The sequence below is a fragment of the Hyposmocoma kahamanoa genome, unplaced genomic scaffold (genome assembly GCF_003589595.1).
Source record: "Hyposmocoma kahamanoa isolate Upper Pololo Valley unplaced genomic scaffold, ASM358959v1 64, whole genome shotgun sequence".
Taxonomy (NCBI): Eukaryota; Metazoa; Arthropoda; class Insecta; order Lepidoptera; family Cosmopterigidae; genus Hyposmocoma; species Hyposmocoma kahamanoa.
Genome location: NW_020653852.1, coordinates 15,145,792 through 15,151,791, shown reverse-complemented (window position 1 = coordinate 15,151,791; position 6,000 = coordinate 15,145,792). Strand labels below are relative to the sequence as shown.

The following is a 6,000-nucleotide window of genomic DNA, read 5'->3' as shown; positions in this document are numbered from 1 at the left end:
TCTTAAACATATGGAAAGATATTAAAATGAATGGTTACAAGTCTGAACATTTGGTCTTTATCTATTAATAAAATCAACGACAAAAATTTCACGGAAAGTCATAAGCATTAGTTTTATGGGCAAACGGACAGGTCGAATCTCATTTAAATGTCAGTTTTCACAAAACAGTGTAAAACAGTTACTCTGACTGTGTAAGTAAATAAGGAATTAACCGCCGTGCGGGTGAAAATGGTATTCTATATTTGTTTAGTGTAAATAAGGTATTACGTAAATAGTATATACATAACGTATTACGAAAAGCTATGTATCCGTGTATGTATGATATCCAATGGTCTCAGGGTGATGAGCGCAGTGGCAGTGCCCATAAGATCTTTGCGATTTAAAGCTCTGAATGGCACTGTAACAGTAACAGATGGGCGTGTCGCTTGCCACCAGGCGCACGACTTGTAAGTCCCGTCACTTGATATTATTAAAATAAACTTTTGTCACAAAAATAAATCATAAAGGGGGTGAAATAGGGGATGAATGTTTTTATGGAGAACGAATATAACTATGAAAATTAGTATAGTACAGTGGGCTCAAAGTACACATTCTATGCAGACAAAGTTGCGGGCACCAGCTGGTATAATACCCAAAATACTTCCTTTTTCATTGTACAATGAAAAGAGATGGCCCATGAGGGGATCGAACCCGCGACTTTCGCGTTATTAGCACGACGCTCTAACCAACTGAGCTAATGGGCCGTTGGGTATTTGCGGCGAAAAAGAACATTCAACTCGTCAGTTGCAAAGATAAAGTGAAACAAATGAAGTATGAGAGAATTCTCATAATCACATTTTTAAAACAAAAACGACGCTTTGTAAAGGACTTAAGGTGCAACTTTCAACAACAAATTTTGCTTGTTTTTATAAGTCTAATAGTGACCTACTAAAAACTATTAAAAAATATTTGAAGAACATTTCACTAAAAGCAATATTATCTTTTTAATTTATCTAAATCTCTTTATAAGTATCTTCAATATTTTATATCCACGTATCTGTAATATATAAATTATAATACTATAGATGGTTAACAGCTACAGTAACATGCTTGTATTACTGTTTTACAGAATTTATTGTGGTTGTAATTTTGGTATCATTCGATTACTAACGAGCGATGCGTGCTTTCATCGCAATGTAAAGAATTCGTCTGAGCACAAAAATATTTTTACTAATAATATATTATTTATATCATCAGCATTAAGTATTAAGTTTTTAAGAAGCATCACACAAATGAATCAATATATTCCTCTTTTTATAGTTGGTTATGGACCGGAAGCATCAATTTCACCTCATTGCGCGAGAAGGAACGCGAACTCGCGAGTATGCTCGACAATTCTGGTAACTGCAATTCGAGGTTGTAGTAAGTGTTCAGCGAAGTAGTTTAAATCTTTTACATGACAAGGATGTGAACTTGGATGTTTGTGAAGCAGAAGTAAAACAAGAGAAAATGAAGAAGCACAGGAAAAAGTATATTTGGGTTCGAGAATTAATGGTAGGAACGGAAACTTTTTGGCCAATATCTATTTCGCAGACACTTGACGGCGCACTGCGCCTACCTTTGCGCCGCTTCCCGCGGATTCGCCAAACCCCGTTGCCGGTAGCTATGGGAATTACCGAAAATGCGCGCGAATTCTCCGAAAGACACACGACCGGCATTTTTTACTTGTGCCTAGTTTGAATGTCACACAATCGACACAAGGTTCTTCATTATATTGTGTACAATTTCGTTACATCCATTAAGTTCCATGGTAATGTAAATTTTACCTAACCCAGTTTCTATCTGGTGAAATTACAGGCACATATGACTTATCAACTTATGTCTCAGGATGACGGGATATTGCGATTTTAAAGTTCTGAGTGGCAATGCAACTGTCATAGGCGTGTCACTTACCACCAAGCACACGACTTGTTTGTCTCGTCACTTGATATCTTAAAAAAATGGAAGTAAAATTACAGGTGTCTTAATATCGCCTACCTCATATACAAAACGGTTAACTATTACAGCCATAATTGGCTGCTTTTCAAGAATAGTGGCCATGTTAGAAACTTGTTCCTTTTTCTATTTAGTAGATTCATTACGAAAATGCAAAATTTTATTGTGATTGGGCTCCAAGCTTTTCAATGATTGGTTTAATCAAATGCCATCATTGGAATGGTTTACGTTGATCAACTTTGACTAACAGACGCTTTTCGAATTAGAAGCTTTTGAGATATGCCACTAGTCTAGAAAGCCACCAAATTAAGTGGTATGCTGTATTCTTAAAATGTTAATCCTAAAAGGCCTCCTAGTTTTACTAGTATTAGAAATAGGTACTGTGTACAAAATCTTCCAATAAGCTAATCTTACGCAGCTGAGGACGTTCAGGGTACAATTCGATACCGATGCCTTACAAGTACTAGACAAAGAACATTAAGAATGAATACATTTCCGTTTTACCAATTTTGGGACGCAGTATTATTTATTATAAGTAACAAACAATCGACGACAACATAATTATCCCTACGATATCATTGTCCATTCCTCCAAGACAGGTGTAACAGCCGATATTGTACTACCGATTTTGGGTTACCCACCCGTCCGGTGTACTGAGATACTTTGCAATTATTAAAGCATTACATGGTCTTGTTTTTTTTATTGCGGTAGACTCTTACACCGTAGTGTAACGTCTTTCACTATTTAAAATTATTTAATAATTACAAGAATCACTTATAACAATGCAAAACATTCTGGAATGAAGTAATTCAATGGCGATTGTTTCAGATAGTGTTAAATAAATATTTATTTAGATTAGATATCCAACACAATAGCTAAAAATATATAATCAAAATATAAAAACATTATACATATCGCACTTACAGGCTACTACAGCATGCATTTAGTCACTTACTTAGACGACTGAAGCTTTTTCTGACATTCTATGGTAAATTCTACAGAATTGTTTAATTTAATTTACCTAATATTATATATTATATTATATTTAGTAAATATCACAATGTTTACTACCACGATATTAATTACTCGACTAGTTTACTACAGCAAAAAAATCGTTCAAAACCAAAAACACGGGTCGGCAATAAACACAGAAAAATTCGTAAGGTGTGCTTATTATTCATTCCGCAGCTCAGTTGGGAGAGCATTAGCCTCGGCACGGTGAAGGTGCTGGTTCGAGTCCAGCCGGATCGAATTAACTTTTCTTTGTATTTGATCTTTATACCAAAAGATTAATTTATCTAATTTAGTTATAGTGTCTCCGGAAGGAGAGATGCTAAATGGCATCACTCATTTCGCTGTCGGAGTACCTCCCTCCTGGACATAATCTATCTTGGCACACTTGGAAGTCTATAAATAGACTACGGACCCAAGGAGGCGGAAGCAAGAAGAGCATGCACAGGTGGGGTTCTAGCTCTGAGAGCGCATATATTTGTGGTGTCTCTTCCCAGATTACAGCACATCTTTTGTCTTGTCCTGCGTGCCCCTACACCTGCACACACGAGGATCTGTACAACGCCACTGATAATGCTATGTCAGTCGCTGAGTACTGGTCTTCACAAATATAAACGTCATAGTCGACACGCAAAGAAGTTATTGTATTGGCCTTTCTATCATTTTGACACAATTTTTAATCCCCGATCCAATAAAGGAGTTGCGAAATAGAAGCCTTTGTTTGTGTTATGTGTGTGTCTGTGGCATCGTACGTTTGGAACGGATGGATAGATATTTAAGCATTTTTTTTAATTTAACGTTAATTTAATTGAGATAGATGTAAGCTATTTCACAAAAATCACTTTAGCTGTTTACAGATCAATAACCCTAATCCCAGCTAAGTATTTATAAAGATTTATTATTATTCTTACCTTTATTACCTAATATCTCGGACATGTTCTGTCCTTTGGCAAAGAGCATAAGCCTTAGGAGATCTTAAATAGAATACAGCTGGAATGGGCTGCGTTTGGCAAGTTAGGTGACATCCTTAAATGAGATAACGCATCCACAGCGTCTGAAGACCCGCTTGTTTAATCAATGTGTTTTGCCCGCCATGACGTATGGTGCCGAGACTGCATACAGGTGGAGAGTTGTGCAGAAGGCCATGGAGCGTGCCATGCTCGGCATCAGCCTTGTAGATCGAGTTCCGAACGTTGATATCCGACGACAGACGAAAGCTTTTTTAAGGGAGCTGGTGAAGTTACAGGCATATGGGACTTGTCAACTTATGTCTCAGGGTGGCGGGTGCAATGACAGACCTTCGATGTTTGTGATTTAAAGCTTTGAATAGCACTGCAACTGTTATGGACAGGTGTAGCTTACCATGGCACACGACTTGTTCGTCCCGTCTCTCGATATTATAAAAACATAAAAACAGCCCAGGATGCTGGAACTCGGATCATGGAACTCAAATGGGGGTGGGTGGGGCACATAGTAAGGCAAGGTGATGACAGGTGGGGCAATCGTCTGATAAGTGGCCGAGGATGAGCAAAAGGAATGTCGGGCGCCCAGTTGCAAGGTGAGTTGACAGACGTGGGTCGCGGGGCGTCAATGGAAGCAGCTGGCACAGGACCGTGGTGGATAGCACAAACTTCGGGAGGCTCACACCCAACAGTGGGTAAAATCAGGCTGTGTGAACTGTGTGAAAACGAAGGGTCGCACAAAGTATCATCTTCAGACGAGCTATTTTATTTCCCATTATTATATTTACGACAATACCACATAGACTGTATCCTGTATCTATAATTCTCCATGTAACAGTGATTTTCAGGTAAGTTTTTGTACTCAATTTTGGTGACAATTTCTTTTTATCGAAATATTTGTAGAACATCATGATCAAAAATTATTTAATATTCGAATGTGGTAACCTGAAATGTTCTTTAATATTTCATGATGATATATTCGAGTAATTAAATAATAAAAATTGTCACCAAAATTGAGTATAAAAAACTTTCCTGAAAATCACTGGTAACCGTCTTTAATACTAATTTAATTTATCACTGTTGTAATAATCGTTTTCATAAGTCTTCGTCAGCCAAAAGCAACAGGTGCTAGGTACTAATAGACATGCTAAGTATCCAAATATAAACCTGATCAGATGGAAAACGACATATCGCCACCACCACCATGGGTAAACTCCTGTAAAATGATATTATGTTTAATATAAGTTATCATAACATCTCCACTATAAAGTCTTAACTCTAATGTCATTTGCATGATATTCTTGGTTCCCCACTTTCTAATACGATAAACGTAAGGTTTTAAAGCGGATTTTTCCAACCAAAAAAAACGTAGTAATATGTGGAGATTTCAATGTAAACCTGTTGGAAAACTGTTCTACTTCTGTAAGACTCATTAATTTATTTCAAAGTTTTAACTTGATTAATCTTTTTTTAGAACCAACTCGCATTACTGCCTCCTCTTCTACTTGTATTGATAACATCTTTTGTAACACAGACGCAGTGTCTAAATCAATAATTAATTGCTTAAGATCCGACCATAGTGGCCAATTGGCTTCTTTTAATTGTAAAATGAGCAAGAAGGTAGACCAATTTCTCTGCAGACCGATTACCACAGAACGAATAATTAGATTTCAAAATAATATCGGCAATAGTTTAAATTCCCTATCCCATATACCGGAGGATCCAAATACTTTATATAAAACGATATTTGGTTTAATTAAAAATGAATTTGACAATATATTTAAATCGAAAACATTAACTTTCCATAGAGAGACTAAATTCAACGACTGGGCAACAGTAGGTATTCATAAGAGTAGGTCTCGTTTGTATGAGCTATATGCTATGAAAACTTATAATAATAATTCCAATTTTATAGAATATGTTAGAATTTATTCGAAAATATTTAAAAAAGTTTGTGTAGCTGCTAAGGTTAAGTTTCACAGCGACAAAATTAGACAATCGATAAATAAATCTAAAACTACTTGGAGCATAATAAATAAAGAGTCAGGCAGGG

At 36.5% G+C, this 6,000-nt stretch overlaps 1 non-coding gene across 1 annotated transcript; it reads right to left on the bottom strand.

Moving 5' to 3' along the window:
• Window positions 1-669: 669 nt before the first annotated feature.
• On the bottom strand, window positions 670-743 carry Trnai-aau. Its single transcript has one exon. It is a non-coding gene; the product is annotated as a tRNA-Ile (tRNA).
• Between the last annotated feature and the right edge of the window lie 5,257 nt (window positions 744-6,000).